The sequence below is a fragment of the Acipenser ruthenus genome, chromosome 3 (genome assembly GCF_902713425.1).
Source record: "Acipenser ruthenus chromosome 3, fAciRut3.2 maternal haplotype, whole genome shotgun sequence".
Taxonomy (NCBI): domain Eukaryota; kingdom Metazoa; phylum Chordata; class Actinopteri; order Acipenseriformes; family Acipenseridae; genus Acipenser; species Acipenser ruthenus.
The window spans coordinates 62,006,401-62,031,165 of NC_081191.1; the positions used below are offsets into that span (position 1 = coordinate 62,006,401).

Consider the following 24,765-nt stretch of genomic DNA (forward strand, 5'->3'; position numbering starts at 1 on the left):
GCTTTGTTTTTACTGCATTTTCGTCATGTGAAATTGGAGGAAGTGCTGTGTAACTGCACAATAAAAAGACTGATTTGGCATGAGATTTAAAAAAAAAAAAAAAAAAAACCAAAAAAAAAAAAAAAAAAACCTTGGGTTGTGACGGATAAAGAAATACATTGTAACATTTGAAGAGATGGGCTTTGTATCAGAAAACTGGTGACGGAGTTGGAAATCGCGTGTGACGGGTAAGTGCATTGATTTGTTATATGGGGATTGATTTTATTCTTAATACAAGGACGGTAAAATGCGACTGACGTGTATCTGGGTAACGGATATCCAAGTCCTGACTGTATATATATTAATCAGTGATTGGAAATCCTGGCCTGTGATTGGTTAGAACCTCATAATAGGAGGAAAAATAGATTGAACTACTGCCCTAACATTCTAACACCACCGGTCAATAGTCTCAGTCTGTCATGTGATTGGTTCAATCACTGTTAGTCCTGCCCCTTTTCAAAGGCATGCCTTTCTCCCCTGAACTCTTCACAAGAGAAACTGCCTCAAAACTGATTTTGTGAGTTAACAGAAAATGAATTACAAAACATACTACAAAAGATGCTCCAAACACTAAAATGGTGATTAAAACGTCACTGTTTTCTGACTTTATGAAATTCAAACAAATTAAATTCGACAATGTAATATAAACTGGATTATGCATCAGTCAGCAAACCAGACGGACACAGATAAAAACTATACGGTATGAACTTCAAAACCATTTTCTGTTATTTATTTATTTAAACGTATGCTGTATCAGCTATATTTAAACAAAATACATAAAATCATATTTACTATCTAGCCTTGCCTCATTTATTTTCTTGACTGATTCATATATTAAATATGTACTGCAGATTCAGCTATTGTGGAAAATGAAATCCCCCTGCAGCTTCGGGCATTATAGCCCCCTGTCTGTAATAGTAGTCTTCCCTCTGGTCAATAATTTTCTACTGTAGCCCTCCTCCCCAGTCCATATATATATATATATATATATATATATATATATATATATATATATATAAAATACAGTATGTATGATCAGTACTGTCTTACTAAAGGCTTTTTACATCACAAAAATGGCCCTAAATATAAAGATCTATAAACAAAGCACCACACCTCAGTATTTACACGGTGTTAGTGTTTCCATATCATATCAGCATATTTTTTTATACAAGGAATGAAGATACACAGTACAGGGATTTCAATGTCACTGTCTTGAAAAAAAAATCGTTTAATTACTTTTTTTTTTTTTTTTTTTACCCATTTACTTTACTAAACCGTTAAAAAATCACACAATATATCACTACCACCTGTATAACCATGCAGAGTATATGTCCATTTCACATGTTTATGTGAAAACAATAATGTAACAGATATTTTTAAACTAAAATAAAACTGAGCTGTCACACTCAGGCCCCACGATCTGCTAAGGGGTTTTATTCAGGTATGTTGTTAACTAAAAAATACTATAAGAAATGTTTTCCTACCTGTAGTGTTCCCGGTGGGTTTTTACACGACTAAAAATGGTTTATATCGAGGTATTAATCCCATTCTCCTTATTAAAATACCATCTTCCTTGTCTGTAAGGCTTGCACACCGCCCAGCTGTTGACAAGATTAACTTCCTGTGTATTTCAAATTGCATTCTAGGAATTGTAGTTTTCCGAGAGCTCTTTGTGTGTTGCGTTAAAAGGAGAACAACTTCGGGATAAACTACAATGTCCAGCATCTTGCTCTGCAAAACTAAAATAAAGCTTTGCTTTCTAGGAATTGTATGTTTTGTCTTTTAGTATTTTATTGTTGTTTTGTTTTCATACAGAAATTAACATCGTTCTTTCAGTATGTTATACAAAAAGTAATTTTTATAGTACATTTTCTATTTGTGTGTACAAATTAGCTACTGTACATTTTATATATATATATATATATAAAAAGATATCATTATTATTAAAGGCAACTAATACGGTTTAAAGACATAGTGTGGACAGGGTCTTAATCCTGATTGCAGCGTACCAAACAGATGAACCCGGTAACTGATCGGAACAAGTTAGACCTATAATGAGGACTAACCTACAGCTATGGCCAAAAGTTTTGCAACACCCTATAGAATTAACACATTTTGCTTCATCAAGTCAAATGAGACCTGCTGAATAATGGTATTGCGTTAAACTGAAAACAGTATAAAAGGTACATCCATAAAAAAGTTTATTTTAAACAAGTCTTGAACAAAGAAGACTATGCGGCGATCTGATTCAAGCATTAAAAATTCTAAAAGGTATTGACAATGTTGACCAAGGGGACTTTTTTGACCTGAAAAAAGAAACAAGGACCAGTGGTCACAAATGGAGATTAGATAAAGGGGCATTCAGAACAGAAAATAGGAGGCACTTTTTTCCACAGAGAATTGTGGGAGTCTGGAACCAACTCAGTAATGTTGTTGAAGCTGACACCCTGGGGTCCTTCAAGAAGTTGCTTGATGAGATTCTGGGATCAATAAGCTACTAACAACCAAACGAGCAAGATGGGCCGAATGGTCTCCTCTCGTTTGTAACCTTTCTTATGTTCTTATGTAAGGCCTATAGATATATAATTATTACTCACAGATCCGACTATCCGAAAGTGACGGACATAGGAAATGTACAGAATAAAGTTTTCAGATATTCATTTCAGGGGAAAAATGCAGCTGTCTCTGCAAAACATTGTAAGCAGTAAATGCTTCAGACCAGCAAGCGTACTAAATTAGTCTTATCCTTCACAGTACTAAATTAATCCACTTGAACAGGATCATCACAAATCTGATTTTGTACGCTGCAATCAGGATCTTGTTTAGTCTGATTTAGCAGATGATCCACCTGTGATGATTAACTTCTGGTACTCTGCAATCAGGATTTGCAGGTGCGCTAACTTTAGTCCAATCAAGTGGACTAAACCGGTTTAATCCACTAGTTAGACACATCAAGTGGACTAAATTTGGTACGCTGCAATTGACCCTTTCTGGTTTCACTGTAGCTAATATTGTTTACTGTTCTGTTCCTCACATCTTGATGACACCTATTATTTTCTTTGTATACAACCTCAAATTTGATTTAAAAAGTAGTTTTAAAAGCCTGTTTTACTAATTTGGTATTCACGAAATCCTCTTTGATCGTTTCACATAACAGATATCACCAGAGAAACTTTACAAGCTTTATTCAAAAAGCAGTCAATAAATAAACAGCTAAAACTGTAAGACAATGGCTTTATAGCACTGGAAACTTTTATAAAAGTTACTTAAATAATACAAAGACTGTCATCAATTGTATACAGCTAGAGATCAATACTGAAGTCTAAGTAGCTGATTAATTTAAAATAAGTCTGTAAACATTACACATGTAAAAAAAAAAAAAAAATCGATCAAGTTAGTGTAACAGATGTAAATCGGCGCCAGTCATGAGCTGATAACTCCTGCACAGTAGCCTGAAGTTAGGGTTGCCACCTGTGAATTGAGCGCTAAACCTTTGCTAAATTGATTCTGTTGAGTCAGGCAGCAATACAAGAATAGATTTTAACAAATTAAATTAATAAATAAGTACCATCATCAATATTTATTTCTTTTATTAATAGTTTTAAAAATACATATTTTAAAGATATATTTATAGTTTCTAATACTATATCGCCTTCTCCTGCTCAAATCATTAATACTGTTCACTATTCCTGACACCAGACAGCGTGAACACCTGATCAGTGTTATTTAATTGGGAGAGTCACTGTAATTTAGGGCTATATATTATTAATTATCAGGGTATAAATAGCAACTTTTAAATATTGATAACGGAAATATTAATTTTACAAAATAAAAAGTATATTGAATAAACCTACACACGTTTATTCAAGATGCTTTTTTTATTTTGTAAGATTTGTATTATCACAATGATTCGGATAGTTAAGAAGCAGTATAAATTAAGCAAGTGTTTAGTGCTCAATATACGTGTTTATTTCTTTCAGTTTAAGGGCAACTTAAAAACCCTGTCCCATCCCAAAGTGTTCCTGAATTGTGGGGCCAGATGGCAACCCTACCTGAAGTAATTGAGTAATTGAGCCCACAAGGTGACCACGTTATCTGCAGCTTTAGTATGATGAGAAAAACACATAGAGGAAAACATCAGCCCTCTCGCGTACATCATCGTACATCGGGAACTGCAACGAGTTAATGGCTGCCAAGGCTTTTACACACAAGCTTTCGGAATGGTCCACATTAAATGAATATTTTCCTTTTTGTAGCTATCTAAAATACACCTAGGATATTTATGCACTAGTATTTGAGAAGTATTGAGATAGCTTTTGGATGATTTCAAGTGGAAGCATATCTCTCTATATAAATTTAATAACTATTAAAAAAAAGCCACCAAGTAATACACAAAACAGGGTCACCCCAATTCCCATTTTAATGCAGTATGGTAACTGGTATAGCAACATAACAAGTGTAAGCCAGAAGGCCCCATTTGTGTCTTGTTTAACTTTTACTTTACATGTTTATAGGGTTGACCCTTTTTTGTGGACTATATCGGTGCAGTTTTTAAAAGAAACACATGCTATACTCTTGCAAGTATGTATTTTCAATTTAAAACATGATATTTGGTACTTCACTAGAAATGTCTGTTTGTAAGACTTCAGCTAGTCTTGCATTGATCATTCACCTGGAGAGTGAAATAGACTCCAGAGGTTCACCTTATTTCCAGTTATTAACCAACCTTCTTCCCCAATGGCTGATATGCTTTGAAGTGGGGAACATGCTTTGATCCCAATGAAATGAAGTGAAATGACACAGGCAGTGAAACAGTAATAGACTACATTAAAAGAAAGGAAAGCAAACTGAGAACTTTCTTAAGCTAATGTAGTACCAGATATCATGTTTGAAATGAAAATATATGTTTGCTGTAACATGTGTTTCTTTTAAAGCTGTACATTTGCTATGCTGTGAATAGAAGTGCAAACCAGTTTATATTTTATGGAGTCCGATCTGGTAGCTACAACTACTTTACGTCAATGTCATTAAAAAGTGCCTATGCTTCAGGATACAGGAGATTAGTAAAAAAAAAAAAAAAAAAAAAAAGGTTTACAAAAATAAGTTTTGTAGTTGATATTCGAACTCAGAATGAGCCAGGAATACCTTGAAAATGAGACGCATATCTTAAGGCAGGGGTGTTAAACTCCAGTCCTCAAGGGCCGCAGGGTCTTCTGGTTTTCATTCCAACTTAAGCTCTCAATTAACATAATTATTTGTTGAATTTGACATATTTAATATTTTTCAAGGTCTTTTACAGTTGATGGTTTTAAAAATGCACTTGATTCAAGGTACACTACCTATGAAACATTTTGAGGCCTGAAGAGAAGTGTTAAATGTGTCCAGTTAATCAAATAATTAGATCAATTAAGTAATTGAGAGCTCGGGTGGAACGAAAGCCAGAAGACACTGCGGCCCTCCAGGAACTGAGTTTGACACCCCTGCCTTAAGGGATCTATCCCGATTAAATAAATAAATCTAAAACCTGAGCCACCCATTACCTTTAAGGAAGTTTCCTAATTTAAAGAGGGTGTCCATGTTTGCATATTTTGTTTTACATAGAAATAATCATCAGCTTTTGCTTGAATTAGACTTATTGTCAGTCCACAGTACATACAGTATTGATATGGTTAAAATATTTTGGCAAGCTGTTTTTTGTAATACATTATTATTCATGCTGTGTCAGGTGGATAGTAAAGACTATTCATTGGATGTCTATGTACAAGAACATTTCTTTTAGGTCTGCACCATAAATATCTCCAGAGCTCTGACCTGTTCTGCAGCATGAGGAAGTCCTTGTACTATCCCAGTAACTGCATCCAATTATGTAGGGCTCTCTCTGGTTTAGAAATTTCAATGCATCAGCCAGGGCTCAGTTTTCAATTACTAATGTCGTGCGAAGAAACCTGTCTACTAGATCTTACACCACATTTATCAACAACTGGGCACGGTTCCTGTGAATCTGGTCTTTATCTTGCTATTCTTCATGTAGTAAAAATGTGAAAGAAATCTGTGAAAAGAGTCTTAACATGAGGGAGAACATTGTTTTCTTCATATGTTAATCTCATAACATTCTTCACAAGGGATAAGGGAATGGTTCAGAAATGTTTTTCATCTGCAGCAAAACACTCTATATTTCAAGTACTGGCAAACTAACCAGCTGATCATTAATAATATTATACCTTGTGAGTGGGACTTGACAGACCCTGACAGAACCCAGCAGCTGATACAATATTTTACACGGCATTCCAAATTAATAAAAAAAAGTTTCAATATTAAGTGACCATTAACAAAAAATGCAAGACATTTATAACCATGTTAGCAATCTAGACAATAGGTATTGACAGCTCTTTAGAATGAAAAATACTCATCTATATAAAGGTTCTCCTCTTGTAGGTTTAAATATAAATAGAGAAAAATATGATGTATTGCCACAGAAGGAGACTTAAACCATAGAGAACTTAATAAAATTGCTTAAATACAAAACTATTTCTTAAACCTGTAGCAGTACACACATTTCATTTCATAATAGCCCAGATTAAATGTAAAACTATGAAAGTCTCTGAGATTTTTGTCTTACCCATCATTACTGCATAACATTTATTTTGGCCAACTCATCAAACCCACTTACTACGAGGAGGAACAACGGCTAATAGTTGCTCGCCTTATGCAAGTTAATAAATATTATAAAGATTTGTCTGTCTGACTCCAGCACTCCTTGTGTGGGAAACTAAAATGTAATAATTTATTGTTACACCTGTTGAGGTGTCCCTTTGTGCTAGGTAGTCAGATATCAGGAAGGCAGAAAATAGTTTAAGAATAAATTAAGTTATATTAACATCAAGTTATAAAAGTCTGAATAATTACCCCAAATCGATTTGATCACACCAAGACTCATCCCACCACATGTTTCCACTTATAAATGACACCACCTATCAGTTTACCTGTAAAGCCCATTTGCAATCAGCAAAGCTCTGCATACAGTGTGAGGGACTTACCCCAAGTGTTGCCATTTTAGCAAATTGGTTGCTAGATTTGGCGACTTTGTAAACACGATGAAGATTTTATAAATGAGAATGCGCCATGCAGCTAACTTAGCTACTCTGAATAAAATCTGGTGACATTTTAGTGACTTTCTATTCTAAATAAATCAAATAAAAAAACTAGTAAATAACTTTAAATTTAAAGCCCGTCTCCCCCCCCCCCCAATATACTACGATTTGTTTATTTACTCCCAAACCGTGAGCCCCCCTGCTGTTCCTATAGGCTGCAAGGACTGTCACTTTGGCAGCGGATGCACTAGATTCCCCTTGCCCGTCTTTCCCCACAGCTCCACCATTCAGAGGTGACGATCTTTATGATTGACATTGTACATCATCACTATCTCACGTCTACACTGACAGCGGGCGACCGCCAATCGTTTCCTTTTGTGCTGTGCAAGTTAATTTCTAGCAAAACAGTTGTCTTTTGTAGAACGTGGCAGAAAAATCATCCAAAACTTATGAACAACATTTCTGGGGATGCCTGGTTAAAGTAGGATACTTTTAAGAACTGGCTGAAGTGTGTCCCTGGGACTGCAAGCTTATTGCAAGTTTTGTAAAACCTCACTAAATGCAAAAATGTCAGACCTGACTAAACATGCAAATACGGCAAAGCACATTGAATATGCAAAACCATTTTCCAATGCCAGACAGATGCGCATTGGTTCATGCGCCTCATCTTCCTCAAGGAATGTAGTTGTTGGAGAAACTGAAGCAGTTTTGGCCTTCTATATTGCTGAACATAGCACAGTGTACAATGTGGATCATTTAACTGAGCTGTGCAAAGCGCGATTAAAGGTTTCCCACGCATCTGGTCTGAGGCGCAGGTCTAAGTGTTCAGCTATCATTAACAATTCATTAGCGCCACATTTCATCAGTGAGCTAATGTCAGATGTTGTCAGCAGCCCATTCAGCTTACTTATAGATTAATCAAATGACATTTCTATGGTTAAGGTTCTTGGCGTCGCCTTAAGGTATTTTAGTATGAAAAACTTTTTTTTTTTTTTTTTTAAGATTTCTAAGTGCTGTAGAACTTGAAGATTTCACAGCAAACAGAATAGTTTCAGCTCTGAAGAACAGCATTGCAACATTGGGGCTAGACCTAAACAAACTTCAGGACAGACAATGCCTTAGTAATGACAGGGTTTAACAATGGTGTATACGCAAAGCTAAAATCTGAAATTCCCCACCTAGTTCTGGTGTGGTGTGTGTGTGTGTGTGTGTCACAGTTTAGTACTGGCAGTGTCCCACGCTTAAAAACAGTCGCACCCTAATTTCTTTTGATTTTTTAGTTGAGGAGACTTACAATTGGTTCTCCCAAAGTGCTGGAAGGCAAATAACCTACAAGAAGGTATTCACTGCAATTAACTATGGGGCAGAACCATAGAAGATATTGTGGACATGCTCAATTTGGTGAATTTCTGTTGAGCTAGCAGTAAGGAGAATCCTCCAGCAGTGTCTTAAACTAATAATGCATACAAAAAAGTGTAAATATTTGTAAAATGGCAGACCAGCTCTACCTACATTTTTTTTTATATTTGTGAAAAATGTGCTATCGGAGGTGACAGCAGTCAACAAAACATTCCAGGAAAATAAAGTTGATCCAACAAAGTAAATTGACGGACTTGTTGGGCTTGTCACATCACTTGGACGCAGTGTAACACTTCCTATGGCACAGGCTGATTTCCTCACAGGTGACATCCGCCAGCATCTGGATCCTCATCCACAACTTGGATATGAGGCCGAGAAGGCAATCAGGGAAGACTGCGTGCCAGAAGCAGCAGAAGATGCAATACGATGGCACTGTGTGAACTTCATAGTACTATTGTTATAGGAGATCCGAAATCGTTTGCCAGACGATATCAAAATCTTACACCAAATGTCTACATTTTCTGTTGGTGAAGCGCTTCGACATACAAAGAAACCAGTCCCTTACGGAACGAAAATATATTGTAATATATTGAGAAATATAATGTCATATATTGATTTAATATATTTCAATATATTGAAGATTACAAAATGTAGATTACTAAATTATAGAATACATGCCAATATATTTTCATTATATTGTACAATATATAAATTGTACTCTAATATTATTATTTTTTTGGCATGAATGCTTTTAAAGTAGTTAGTAGTTATACAAATGCAAGAAACAACAAATAAACATTAAAGAATATTAAAAACCTGAAGACTAAAATGACAATATATTGTATGTCAATATATTTACAAAATATATTTTCCTTCCATAAGGAGTAATGGAGCTGGCAGAAATGTTTGTGACATCACCAGATAAAATGCAGATGTGGAGCGTGTCTTCAGTCAGTTTAATGTGAATAAATTTAGAAATTGTCTCTCACTATGTACTGTGAACTCAATTCTTCATATTCGATATGGCCTCCAAGCTGCTGGCAAGAAATGCTATGAGTACAGCCTGCCCCACAGTGTGCTTACCACAATGGCATGTTGGCATCCTACTTATCTGGTAGCAGTCAGTCAAATTCTGAAGAATTGTAGAAATTTGAATATAATTAAATTGTGCAAATTCAACAAATTAGTAAAATATAGAAATGTTGTATTCAAAGTCATATAAACTAGTAAAACGGAGACACCATGAAGGAGCAAGGAAGAAACTGAAATTCACCAATTGCATAAAATGTTGCTATTTAAGTATTACAAGGCTATATAATTTAGGACATACAATTAGGCAACCAATATAGTTAATATGGACAAACAATACAAACATAAATAAATAAATATTATTTGAACAGGTTGTTTATAACCATTCCCCCCACTTCTGGAGTACCCTGATGAGGTTAAAATGATCCTGCTTTCAGAAATTCTAAGAGGCATATATTCAGAGGAAATAAACTAGGCCAACCTGCACCACAGACTAAATCGTGTAGTGTTAGTCTGTATTAGATATGTTGCCAAAAATATGCCTGTAATCATCTTAGATGGGATAATCTCTACCACTGATCCATTTCGTTGGTGTTTGTTTGTTTTGTCCTGGCATGACAGTTGTCATTTGAGGCATTAAGTGTCATACAACAAAGTACCCCACAGCCCTGTGTGAACGGGTGGTTTGCAGTGCTCAGGTGTAGGGGTGATGCAGTGCTCTGGGTTAGACAAACACAAGACAGTTCCCAGTTCAAACAGCTTTATTTTCACGGGGTTGCATGTCAACAATTCTTTAAATAATAATATGCACGGGCTCTACACAACAATGTGTATTGCACCGTGCTTAAAAGGAGGGTTACAGTCCCAAACATAAATGACACTAGAAAAATACACACACTTAACATAGACACTAGTACGTAAACAAAACAGTGCGTGCTCTCAATGCAAGTGGTGTGCAGGTTGCCATTGGTGTAGTTTGTGCAGTCCGGGTTTGCGTGCTGGTCTCAAGCGAAGGTTCCCGGATGTTTTTTGCTGTCTAACAGGAACAAACAGTAACAATTAGACATGTACCAAACAAACAAAACACAAATGATCCCACAGTCCTCGTTTCCTCTCCTTAACCACAACAAAGGAACCGATTACGGCGTCGGGTCCCCCTAAAGTACCCTGAGCCCTGCCCCCTCCGATGGCTAGTTCAATCACGTCTCCTCCAATTCATGACTGACACTTCGCTCACCGTACTAGGGCGATGACTCTGCCCCCTTCCTGAATGGCCGGCTTCAGACTGACCCTGGAATGAACTGCCCAACCATTTAGTACGAGGCACACAGTTCCTGTTGTACAGCGCCCTCACAGGTCGGGAGGGAGATTGTTAATTCGGATTCATTCACTCTGTCACACCCTGTTACTAAAAATTATTATTATTTTTTTTTTTTGGCAGCTCGTGTCACAGTATATTCTTCTCCAGTGTGCTTTAGAATGTTGTTTGGTTAAAAATAAAGACAGACATTTTACAAATGAATTGTTATCCTAAGATAGTATTGATGATATATGTTTTTTTTTGTTTTGTTTTGTTTTTGTAAGTTCAATATAAAAATGTACTTCCAAATAGCCATTCAATCTTAAAATAGATTAAGATCCCTTAACCAGTTCATAGATATGCTTGAGGAAAATAACCATGTAGTAGCATCATCTGTATAGCAGATTAAACTGGATGCAACCTGCCAAATGATGCAATCTGAATTTTATTGTACCTGTCTCTGCAAGTTCAAGAGTGCCATAAACTACAGTGCATGATGGATAACGGAGGTGTTTATCATCTCACAATATGTATGACTTGCTGTAAATAGTGTGTGGGGGAATGTAAGGTTGGCAGGGGTGGGGTTAAACCTGTCCCTGTCAACAATCACAGGTGTGGTCATTCCCCAATTAGGTAATTGAGTGCTAATTTGGGAATGGCCACCTGTATAAAATGGGGAGAAATCCTTTGTTTATAGAGAGGAGTTTGGAGGGTGTCGGTGTTGGTGTTGGTGTTGGTGTTGGTGTTCTGTGTAGTGAAGGCGAACACCCAGCCTACACGTGTTTAGTATTTGGCCCTTGTGCCTTTTTCTTTGTGTTTTTTTGTTAATAAATGTGTGCAACAGTGCTTAAACTACAGCATCTGTCTCTGAGTCCCTTATTCCTGCCAGGAACAGCGGTCCGTGACACCATCCTGCAACACATGGTGTCAAAAGTTAGAACTGCAGACCCTGTGGAGAGTTCAGGCACCTGAAGGTATGCCACCCTCTTCAGGGTGAAGAGGAGTTGCCACCTGCCTGAAAAAGGAAGAGGAGGAGGGATGGCTGTTCCCAAAGGCAAGCAGAGGAACAAGCTTCACTGTCCACAGGGCCAGAGAGGGAGGAGCCACTGCCGTCTCCAGTGCCAAAGGGGGAGGAGCCGTTGCCGTCTCCAGAGACAGAGGGGGAGGGGCCACTTACATCTCCAGTGCCAAAAGGGGAGGCACCATTGCTGTCTCCAGCACGAAAGGGTGGAGGAGCCGTTGCCGTCTACAGAGCCAGCTCCAGACTTGGAAGGCCAATTGCCAGGCCAACCTCAGCAGCTGCTAAACCTGCTGAGAGTGCCCAGCGGTGCCGAACCTGCCGGAGTGCCCAGCACCTCTGGCAGCGTCGCCACTACCAGAGTGCCCTGTGTCGCTGCTAGCGTCGCCGCTGCCGCTGCCAGAGTGCCCCGTGCCGCTGCCAGTGACGCCACTACCAATGCCCCGTGTCGCGGCCAGCAACGCTACTGCCGGAGTGCCCCGCGCCGCTGTAAATCGCGTGTAGGCAAATGTAAGTTAAGGTTGGCAAGGACAGGGTTAAATCTGTCCCTGCCAACAATCAGAGGTGTGGCCCAGGGCTAAAAGTTAACTTTTTAAGGCAGAAGTGAGGATTTGCTACCTGCCTGGAAAGTAGGTAGCAAAATGGTCTTATTCAGTAGCAGTTTATTTGACTAATAATTATATATAAAAATAATAAAATAAAATAAACACCTACCTAATGTTTTAAATAGACTGACTGTCCCAAACTATCACATAGTAGGCCTATATTTAAATCCTAAAGTATTTATTGAAACCATCTTGTTCTCAACTAAGTAATGGAACTAATGCAATTCCTTGTCGAAATGCAACCATATCTGTCATCCAAGCATTTGATATGCCATCAGTACAGTTACAAGGTTATGTTTCATCGGTGCAAATTTAAGTGGTATGAAATTATCCCCTTATCTGTCTTCAGTTGTTGACTGAGATTTCGGTAACGTGTGCCACATTATCGTTGAATCCTACATTGTATGATCTTAAATTACAGAGCGTTAAGTGGCACTTTATTGAAGGACCTGCACACGAGAGCGCTTCCTAATGTTAGTTAACATTCTGAGGAGCTGACTCGGTGGGCATTTCAACGTACAATATCAGTGTGGCGGCTGTGGTGTAAGTTCCTCACATATTGGACTTTTTGACCAACATATCTGTATACATTTTTTTTTGTAAAAATCTGATAGTTTATTTAAATTAACAGCGTAATTAATTGACTATTTTTCCTTTTAAACAAAGTGAATCTGCAGCAACGCATGTAACAGATGTAAAAAACATGATCAGATTACCCCGTCTTGCCCAGCTGCACTAGCTACCTGTAAAGTTTAGGATTACTTTCAAAATTCTCCTGCTTGCCTACAAGGCCCTTCATCACACAGGTCCAGAGTATCTCTCCAACCTCCTGACCTGCTATGTCCCTGCATGCAAACTGAGGTCCTCTGACTCTGGCCTGCACCACACTCAGAGAGCGCTCTTTTAGCTTCATGGCCCAGACTCTCTGGAACTCTCTCCCAGCTTTAGCACTTAAGCAAAAAACAAACAAACAAAAAACGTCCACAAGTAATATTTACAAAATAAATTCTCCAAAGCAGTTAACGTTCTTGTTTACTATTCAAATGACAAAGTTTTAATCAGCCTATCAGTGCGTCTTTACTGTTTTTATGTGATCTGTACTGTGCAGTAGGGGGTGGGACAAAGTTGTGCTGCATTGTTTTGATTTAGGTTGCTAAAATCTAGTTTTCAGCATTGGAGGTAAAATAGTAGAAATGGACGACAAAAGGAGCAGAGTATATTTCGGATGATGATCATTTCAAGATATTTCCCGAAGAAACTGTACATGCAGACTGAGGTAATTGTTTTCCATATCTTAATGTGTCTGGAGAAAATACGATTGATCGCTAGCTTGAGAATCACACATTAAACAAAAGGCTACTTCAGATCAGCCCAGACAAAAAGTATTCCTGTCTGCTAGTTAAATCAGAACTAAAACAATCCAGCACAGCCACCCGAATAGCCACGTCTTCTTTGTTTTGACTCGGTACTAAAAAAATAAATTATATTGGATGGGACAAATAACATGACAACGAACGTGCTGCATACATTGACTTTATTAAAGTATGCCAAATGCCCTTGTGTAACCGAGTTTTAGGTCTGTTTCTAATCGATATCCACATCTGTATAACTTGGCAAAGCTTTGCCTTAAATTCCAACCAATTCAGTGTGTGCAGAACGTGCAGTCTCAGTCAATGTATGGGCAAGTCAACTTCAGGGGGATGCTGCATACTCGCCTTTAACAAATCACAGCACTCTGTTTTATTAAGGAAGCTAGAACCACTATTTTTAGGCTTTATAGTGTTCTGAAATACTGTCTACTTAGATTTATTTAATGTTTAAAAAGATCCGCGAAATGTCAGCGAAATCCTAATTTTATTCTGCAACATACCCGTGAAAAATACGTAAATTTACCGCGATTTAAGTAGACCCCTAGAGGGGAGGCAGACAAGCTGTGCAGTAAAATTGTTATGTGTATTTGTACGCATTCAATTTAAATTTAGTGAGCATTTTTGATTTTTTAATGCGTAAAAACGGCCGGTACGCAGCTTATCTGGACCGCTGAGTGTAATGATATCCTTGGAATTGAAATCTTGTTTTAGAGTTTTGTTTGAAGTAGAAGATTAAAAGGTTTTTGAAAGTTTCATGACAGTTATTGATTATATAAAATATAACCATAAATTATTTTTTCCAAACAGTTTTTGTAAGAATATTCCAAGCAGATGAATCCTCCCAATCAGAATTATTTTAAAATATGGATTTGATAATTAAGTCAACTTACAAAAGTTACAATTGTTCAGCACCACCATTTGAACATTAAAATATAGTGTCTTACTCTCCCCCTTTTGGATACATTTGGAATTGATGCTAATGAGTTAATAAATAATAAACATTATTTAGTTTGCAATATCATGTATTAATTGTGAATTAGGCCTCATGTTATGCATGAGACCAATGAAACTTGAAAGGGAAGAGTAACCTGAAATGTTCATTTTTAGCCAGTATCTCAAATTACATGTAGCCAACTTCCAAACTTGTACTACATCACCTATGAATAGGATTCAATGTCATTGATATGCCTCACACCTATTATTGCCAAGTTTCCTCATACTCTCTTACATTTTTAAGGTGTTCGAATAGCCCTTTTGATTATGTGTTACATTTGGCTAAAGTAACTTAAACATGTGAGGGAGGGGTGTTTTGAAAGAGCTGACCAGGTGTAAATCTCTATTACTTTTTTCATTTTAATGATTCATATGTGTATTTGTTTTCTTTTTCTGCCAAATATAGGTTTAGCATGTCTAGAAATAATCCAGTTGGTGCAGCAACATCATTGTGGAGGGGCTGCTGGTGGTAGGAGAGCCAAAACTTTCAGAGTTGATTGTGTGGTAGTTGAACCCAACACCACTAATATCAATGTGAACAAAAGATCTTGGACTGAGGGTTTGAATGAATGTTAGCTATATGCAAGTTACTGTAAAGTGTAGTGTGTTTACATTTTCTTTTCCTTCATTCTCCAATTACAGTCAAAATCTTACTTCTTAAACGATTAAGCATTGGATTTTTATTTCTCACTTGGCCTTAATGCCACTGGCCAGCTGCAGAGAGTTTCTATCCCTGGAAAACCAGGAGTTTGAACTCCTTCACTGTGGTCCTGCTACAACAAGGAGGACCTTGGAACTGCTACCCAGCCATGCTAACTGCCCACAGGCTATCAAGGTATGGAAGGACCTTAAAAGATCCTGCCTTTATATACAGACCATAATGCAGCTGAGAAGCATTTCTACAATGATTAGAAACTCTGTTAAGTTGTTGTTTCACTTAATTAATAGAGACGTTCTTATGCTCTGAATTCTGAAAGAAAAATTCTTCCCATTTTTGCATGTGTAGTTAATTATATGCACAAATAAAGTGAGCTAAATGATTAATTTGCAAGTTGTCACAACGCACGGAATTCAGCACGCAGAATTGTGCATGAGGTATACATACACTGTGTACTTTCATTTATTGGACACGTACATTTTTTTTTGTATATTTGAAAGCTATTTTAAGCATGGCGTACTTAAATATCACAAGTACATGGTGACTATAAATTAATTAACATAGCCGAAAGTGTGTCACTGTTAGGCACGGCTCTGCAATTTGGGATTTTCTTCATTTAAAAACTTCGTAATGTTTCATTGACCAGCCGTTGTATCGGTATGTTACCTGCACAAAGGCTTCCACTAATTCATACGTGCTGACATTATGTGTTTCTCCACTTTGTATGCTCTTTTTAAGCAATCCTGTGATTGTGACCTGCTTGTTCGGTAATTGTTTAGCCTGAACTTCAAATTTGATTTCCTTGTTTTTGTGTACTGCGCTGTCAAGATGCTCGTCAATAGTACCCAGGGCTCTACAGTGCTCCTGTTTTGGGAGCATATGCGACTAAAAATGATCTGGTGCTCCTAGAAAATTAAATTTAGGAGCTCGCATTTGCCTATCTCAATGTGCTACTTAAAACCTCAAGGGCGAGATGTTTTATTCATGGATGTTCCACCACAGCGCCTGAAGTCAATTATGCTCCCCCTCTGAGAGTCGAGGGTCCAACCTTCGGAGGTAAGTGAGGCCAAATTTTTGCTCTGACGGGTGGAGCCTCTGTTTACGTGCAAAGCACTCTGGGAATATAGTTTATTAGTTACCGTTGCCCATTGCAACAACGCACTAAAAACTACATATCCCTACTACAAGTTCTGTCTGTCATCGATACAACAACAGGCGCGCATTTGAAAACGTTCTGTACAGAATGAAGAAAATAACACATTACTTTCAGTCAGGAGAGACGTACAAAGATAATGAGGAAATTCCAAACGAAGATGTTTTGGAAGATAACAGAGAGGGTACGTCAACGAGGGATCATTTGGAAATGACGGGGTTGACATCCGGTGAAAAGACGACGACCGCATCTAAAACATACCGATTCAACCCCCAGTGGTTAAAAGATTTCCCCTTGAAGAGAAAAACGCAATGTTTTGCACGTTTTGCATTGAAGCAGGGGAACATTTGGCAGGGAAGACTTCATTTGTGTTGGGAATCCAAAATTTGAAACGAGAGAATGTTGTCAGACACAATATCACCAAATGCCACCTTATGTGTAGAGATGCCCACATAAGAAAGGTCAGCCAAATCATCCCGGTACCACACGGTCTGCTGTCAACAGGCAAGTGGCACTACTGAAGATGCCAGCAGGCAGTTAAAAAGGTAAAATTCAACATTCAAGCAAAAGAACTGCCTTTCACAAAATTTGCCCCACTGACTACTACATAAGGAAAACAGTTGACATTAACCCGACCCATGACAGCAACGTGCGCTGTGCAGAGAAGATTGGGCAAAATGCAAACGGTATTAAAAGTGAATTGGCTTGTCAGCGCATTACCTGCGGACTCTCAGTGTTTCCATTAAGATATCGAAGCGAATAACGTCTTATGTGCATTTGAAATTCGGCAAAAGTAATGCGCATAATCAACCTAAAATTGGGTTTCCATTCAAATCAATTTCTTGCGGACAAACTGGCCGACGTGATGACGTTGTGGGCGGAGCTAAAGTTATTCGCATCGAAAACTGAAATAAGCTAGAAAAATAGTGCGACAGACCGTTTCCACTCTTTTCCCTGATTTTCTTTTACAAATGTATGCGATTTTACTTATACGATAACATATCACATCTAGCGAATAACCCCAGTTTACTAAACAGCAGTCTACTGTCCTTCACTTCCCACCAGTTTATTATTCACAAAAAAATAATTATTCTAAAAGTATTGTAGCGTGCAATGGGGAAGGCAGCAGTAGGGCTGGTAGCTGACGTAATCACACACAAAGACATAAGCCCGATATACGCTCCTTGCAAGAGAGCCGGCTCTATCGTACAGCGGTATCGGCGCTATGTGCAAGAGGTCCTGGGTTCGCGCTCGTCCTCCACCTGTGTGTGGATTGCCTTGCCCTGTGTGATGCGCCTGCCTGAGGGAACCAAGATTGCTACAGTATTCTTGGGTGAAAATCTAACCATAATAGTTGACCGGTGTACTTCAATACTACACTTTTTGTATTGTACAATTCAGTACGTTAGGCTACCTACAGCTTGATTTGTTTTACTCCATAAGAATCTTAATTAACTGATATTTTGGTTATAGCTAGGGGTCTACTTAAATTGCGGTAAATTTACGTATTTTTCACGGGTATGTTGCGAAATAAAATTAGGATTTCGCGGACATTTCGCGGATCTTTTTAAACATTAAATAAATCTAAGTAGACAGTATTTCAGAACACTATAAAGCCTAAAAATAGTGGTTCTAGCTTCCTTAATAAAACAGAGTGCTGTGATTTGTTAAAGGCGAGTATGCAGCATCCCCCTGAAGTTGACTTGCCCATACATTGACTGAGACTGCACGTTCTGCACACACTGAATTGGTTGGAATTTAAGGCAAAGTTTTGCCAAGTTATACAGATGTGGATATCGATTAGAAACAGACCTAAAACTCGGTTACACAAGGGCATTTGGCATACTTTAATAAAGTCAATGTATGCAGCACGTTCGTTGTCATGTTATTTGTCCCATCCAATATAATTTATTCTATTTGTACCGAGTCAAAACAAAGAAGACGTGGCTATTCGGGTGGCTGTGCTGGATTGTTTTAGTTCTGATTTAACTAGCAGACAGGAATACTTTTTGTCTGGGCTGATCAAGTTTGATTTCTGAAAGCTGTTTATTTTACGTTCTGTTCAGCAGCCTCTGAAGTAGCCTTTTGTTTAATGTGTTATTCTCAAGCTAGCGATCGATCGTATTTTCTCCAGACACATTAAGATATGGAAAACAATTACCTCAGTCTGCATGTACAGTTTATTCGGGAAATATCTTGAAATGATCATCATCCGAAATATACTCTGCTTCTTTTGTCGTCCATTTCTACTATTTTACCTCCAATGCTGAAAACTAGATTTTAGCAACCTAAATCAAAACAATGCAGCACAACTTTGTCCCACCCCCTACTGCACAGTACAAGTCACATAAAAGCAGTAAAGACGCACTGATAGGCTGATTCAAACTTTGTCATTTGAATAGTAAACAAGAACGTTAACTGCTTTGGAGAATTTATTTTGTAAATGTTACTTGTGGACGTTTTTTGTTTGTTTGTCTTTTGCTTGTGTGCAATGCACACGGGACAGCGAAGGAATCAAAAAGGGCCATCTACAGAATGAAGATACGTAGTTTGCGTCACTTGCGTTGTGCAGTAGTTCATTTAAACAAGGTTTATTTTTTTCCCCCTCTCCGTACTTGTTTGTATGCATTGGCCCCTAAGAGGTGAATTTCGCGGTGACCCCTCAATTTCACGATTTCCGCAAAATCCGCGAAATCGAGATTTAGGTAGGTCCCTACTCCCCTCCCCTAAAATTTCCACTAACAACTACATCTGCCAGAATACAATGTCTTCACCAGCGGTCTCGTACTTCTTGGATGATTTGGCCATGCGCATAACATCCTTTCTGCCGATGACATAACTTTAGAACTCCTTGCAGCTCATGTTGAAATTAATTTGTACTTGAGTTTCATACTTCACCATCTCAATACTGCTTCGATTTCTCACGCAAGCTTCAATTCACAGTCACAAGACCGATAGGAGTGTTAGTACACTACTGTGTGATGCACTTGGGTAAGCTTTGTAGCAGCAACATGGGTATCCAACGTTTCATTGGGATTGCTGAAGAAGTTTATTCTATTGTGCAGTTTTGCATATGTTGTTTCCCACTGGCATGATGCTTCACATCGGACTCGATGCCCTGACTGATGCCGAATTCTTTTTTACACACTTTACAAAATGCCTTTGTAATGCCAGCCATCATGACACTTCCCAGTAAAACCGCGCAGAAGCATACTTATATATACGCACGCCTGGGCCCCGGTCGTACAGACGTACGCACCAGAAACACATGACGCACCCTCATCATATGACTGCAGGTTAACGTGATTGGATAGCCGCATAGATGCAAACAACTCACTCAAACAACACGCCCTAAACTAGCAGAGTATGCTGTTGCACTGCGAAACAGTGCAGCAGCCACATGTGGACATTGATTCTGAGTCTAACTCCTTGGAATTTCTGAAGCTACTGGATTCCTTGGATTATAGCTTGCAAGTAAAAGGTCCCACGCATAATCGTGGCCATACTTTAGATATGGTAATTTCTCGTGGTTTAGCTGTTAGAAATATCATAAGGATAGATCTCACTATTTCTGATCATCTTGCCATTGTTTTCGAGGTCAATCTGCCAGTATCTACAAAGATTGTGAGCCATACAATTAAAACTTGAGTAATTTATTCTTCAACTTCTGTAAAGTTTTCTGATGTATTGAGCTCATTGCCACTCCCTGACTCCTTATCAGTAGATGAGCTGGTTAATACCTACAACACCTCATTGACTTGTATCTTAGATACTATAGCGCCAATTAAAACTCGGAGAGTGTCCTTTAAAAAAAGCTCATTGTGGTTTAATGATATTACTCGTAAACTGAATTACATGTTCATTACATTGCATGGAAGGGCCATCTGGTTAATTATAGGAAGGCTCTGGCGTTGGCTAGATCATCATATTATTCTAATTTAATTGAAAAAAAAATGATCCTAGATTTATTTTTGCTACCCAAGACAAATTAATTAATCCCCCTTAACAGTCCCACCCTTGACATTGGCTCATCTATTAGCTATTATTATTATTATTATTTATTTCTTAGCAGACGCCCTTATCCAGGGCGACTTACAATCGTAGGCAAAAACATTTCAAGCGTTACAATACAATTAATACAATAAGAGCAAGAAATACAATAACTTTTGTTCAAGTAAAGTACAAGTTTGACAAACCACAATTCAATAATACAGCAGGTAATAGTGATAGTTACATCAGGATATGATTAAATAGTGATAGTTACATCAGGATGCGATTAAATACAAAGTACTACAGGTTAAAAACTTGGCAGTTTACAGTATTCTGAAGTACAGGATTAAATGCAGTAAAATAGGGGCTGATAAGAGCAAAATAAAGCACATTTACATGAAGGGTGATAGTGTCCCAGGATACAAACAGAGGAGTTCTACAGGTGCTCTTTGAAGAGGTGAGTCTTAAGGAGGCGCCGGAATGTGGTCAGGGACTGGGCAGTCCTGACATCTGTAGGAAGGTCATTCCACCACTGCGGAGCAAGGGTGGAGAAGGAGCGGGCTTTGGAGGCAGGGGAGCGTAGCGGTGGTAGAGCTAGTCTTCTAGTGCAGGCGGAGCGGAGAGGTCGAGTGGGGGTGTAGGGAGAGATGAGGGTCTGGAGGTAGCTGGGTGCAGACTGGTCAAGGCATCTGTAGCAGCAATGACTTTTTAAACTTTTTCAAAAATAAAATACTGAACATCAGAAATCAAATTACACAGACACCTTCTATTAAGGAGGATTCTAGCGCAATATTACCAATGAGAACTGTTAAGGCTACTATGGAGCCTTTTTCTTTGATTAATTTACAAGAACTGACAGCACTAGTTCAGCATATGAGAGCTACCACATGCTCTCTTGATCCTATTCCTACACAATTTTAAAAATATGTTTCTGGTGCTATTAATACCCACATTTTAAAAATTATAAATGGTTCACTTTCTTCTGGTATAGTTCCCTCAGCACTTAAGGTAGTTGTGGTAAAGCCTATGCTTAAGAAACACAATTTGAACCCAAAAGTCCTGAATAACTATAGGCCAGTCTCAAGTGTACTATTCTTAGATAAGGTTCTAGAAAGAGTTCAATTACAAACATTTCTAATTCTTAATGATGTATCTGAGAAGTTTCAGTCTGGATTCTGTGATGCACATAGCAACGAGACAGCACTTGTTAGAGTTGTAAATGATCTGCTGATAAGCTCTGACTTGGGCTTTGCATCAGTTTTAATTCCCTTAGATCTATGTGCTGCCTTTGATACTGTAGACCACTCCATCTTATTGAACTGTCTTGAAAACACAGTGGGGTAGATTTTAGTTTTTCTCTATTGGGGAGGCACAATCTGAAAGGTCTGAAGTTGTCAGGGCTCTATTCTAGGTCCTTTGTTATTTTCATTATATATGCTACAGTTAGGTGATATTATCCGCACACACGGAGTGAACTTCCATTGCTATGCTGATGCTACCCAGCTACATCTGTCCCTGAAGCCGGGAAACACTTCTACTGGGGAGTTACTTGCTGCTTGTCTTGCAGATATCAAGTGTTGGATGTCTCAGAATTATTTAATGCTAAATTCAGATTAAACAGAGGTTATGCTAGAGGGCTATCAAAACCAACTAAAATATGTGGGATTACATGAGCTCGACCGTAGTAATCTCTCATTAAATCTTAAACTAGAAATGAAAAATGTGGGGGTCATCATTTGTGCTTTGTGATAATTTTGTATGAAAAGCGCTATATAAATGTAATAAATAAATAAATAAAAATACAGCCATAAATATTTGCAAGTCTTTTATTATGCGTTTTTTGCGTATGAAAAATAAACACATTTTGGTCAAGAATATAAAATTCCACTAATAATACATATTTTGTATATTGCAACAGGTCGGCAACATTTCTGGAGCAAAATGGGTTTTATGGGTGTGATTTGCCAAAAATTTTGATCGCAAACATTTATGGTTTTACAATATATATGGTATTTCCTAAGAAGAAAATCAAAATTTCCCATTTTACACCCAGGTTTTCAAAGTTTAATCTAAAAATCAGAACAAATGACAGTACCTCAATCAGGACGTGGGACAAAGCCCCTAATATCGGGACGATCCTGATTTTATAGGGACAATCCTGATTCTATCAGGATGCCTGGTCACTCTGTCCATTAGGGAACTGTACACAAGAAAAAACAACCCAACAAACATCATCCCATCTCTGGCTAGCCTTGCTGTCTTTGCAACCAATCACAGTAAGAATAAGAAAAATTAGAAGCTACACAGGTTGAAGCGTAAACACCCCAGTCCAGCTGCAAATCCAACTGGAACCATCGTCAGAGGCAACTGCTAAAAAAGGTGTGTGACGGGGTACTGCCCCGTCTTTATGATCATGGTTGGGACTGGCAGGGAGGGGGTTAAAATTCCTCCCTGCCAGAAAAACATGTGAGAATGTGGCTGGAGCCCTAATTGACTAATCAGTAATTATTGAATAATTGGGCTCCAGCCACAGGGGATAAAAGCCAGGGGAGAGGCCCTGGCTAAGAGAGAGAGAGTTGGAGAGTGGTAGAGAGAGTTCTGGAAGGAGAAGGTGTGTTTTGTTTGTGCTGTGTTTTTCTGTTCCAGTGAAGGCAACGCCCAGCCTGGAAACCTTTATTTTTGTAAGTTTTGTTTTTTGCTTTGTGTTTGTTTTATGTTTAAACCTTTTTGTTTGGCCCTTGTGCTGGTTTATTTTGTATTTTTGTTTATTAAAAACTTTATTTTTGAACTTTTATACTGTCTCTGAGTCTCAAATCTCGGTCCATCCTGTCACAAGGTGCTTATAATATTAAACTGTTTTATAACTTATTAATGCATTTCCTTATTTTATTTATATGTATGGCTTTAGACTGAAGTTTTAACATGTTCACTGAATTTAAGAATTTAATGTTAAAGTAATGTAATTAATTTGCAGTCAGTGTGATACCTTGAAAAAAAATGTGCAGAGCCGATAAAGATAAACAAAACGCACAGTGCTGCTGCAGCACAACATAAAGAAAACCTTTTGAAAATAAATAATAAATACATTCAAAATCTGAATCGGTCAAAAAGGTTTTATTTTTTATTTTCCAACAAATCATATTGTAAAGTTATTTTAAGAAGACTGTGAACAAGACAATAATCAATCAAGTAACAGTATATCCAAACATTTTAATAATCAATTATGTAACAACATTAATCAATTTGATTAATAACACAATTTAGTTAATATTGAAACATATATATATATATATATATATAATATACCTTCAAATTTGTCATAAAACATATTAATCATAGGCATCAATTTTAAATTAATGTTATCAAGTACAAAAAAATAGTATGAAAACGTTTCTATAAAAAAAAAAACATGTCTGCATCTCAACTTAACCCGCAAACCCGCAGTACAAATGCATTTTGTTACAACTCATAAGCGAAAAACATAATTCTATGAACACACTTAAATTAATGTAGCGTGCGGGATGTATGCCTATAAAGGGCAGAATGCTAAATAATAATAGCTTACTACACCACCCTGTGAATAGGATGGCTGTAGGGGTGATGTCAGGCCAGGAAATGAATGCAACCACATAGGCAATTTTGGGGCGAAACTGAGACGCAATGGCGCTCAGCTTTGTATTAAACAAAATAAAGAGTTTTAACAAAACAAAACACTTTCCAAAACAAATCAGCACGTTGACCAGAACAAACAAACAGAACCCTAAATTAAACAAGTACCGTGCTGGTGTAAACCAGCATGGGTAGCAATTGTTTACTTATAAATATTTACTTTTACCTCCTTTCTACTCCCATTCACCAATCATGAACACTCAACCCTGGTGTTATAGTGGTGACCGAGGGATTAACTAGCTATTAATTATTTTATTATCCCTCGGTCACATTTTGCACGGGTTTATTAATTCTGCATGATTGTCAGCTAGTTAAATAATCAGTAGCTGACAGTCACACATTCTCACAATGTATTTTTAAAACAAAACAAATAATGGCACCTTGCTTGTCCTGCCAAACAATAATAAATAATGACACCGGCTTTTCGCCGTCATATAAAATACATAAATCATAATAATACACTAAATCATAATAAATAGTGGACTTATAGA

General features: G+C 37.7%; 1 protein-coding gene across 1 annotated transcript in view; it reads right to left on the minus strand.

The window, feature by feature from the left end:
• Window positions 1-1,677, minus strand: part of LOC117394832 (exocyst complex component 3-like) — a 52,918-nt gene extending 51,241 nt beyond the window's left edge. The window contains exon 1 of the mRNA XM_059014736.1: window positions 1,524-1,677. The gene's annotated coding sequence lies outside the window, so the exon portion shown is untranslated. The remainder of the gene's footprint in view (window positions 1-1,523) is intronic.
• Window positions 1,678-24,765: the final 23,088 nt, after the last annotated feature.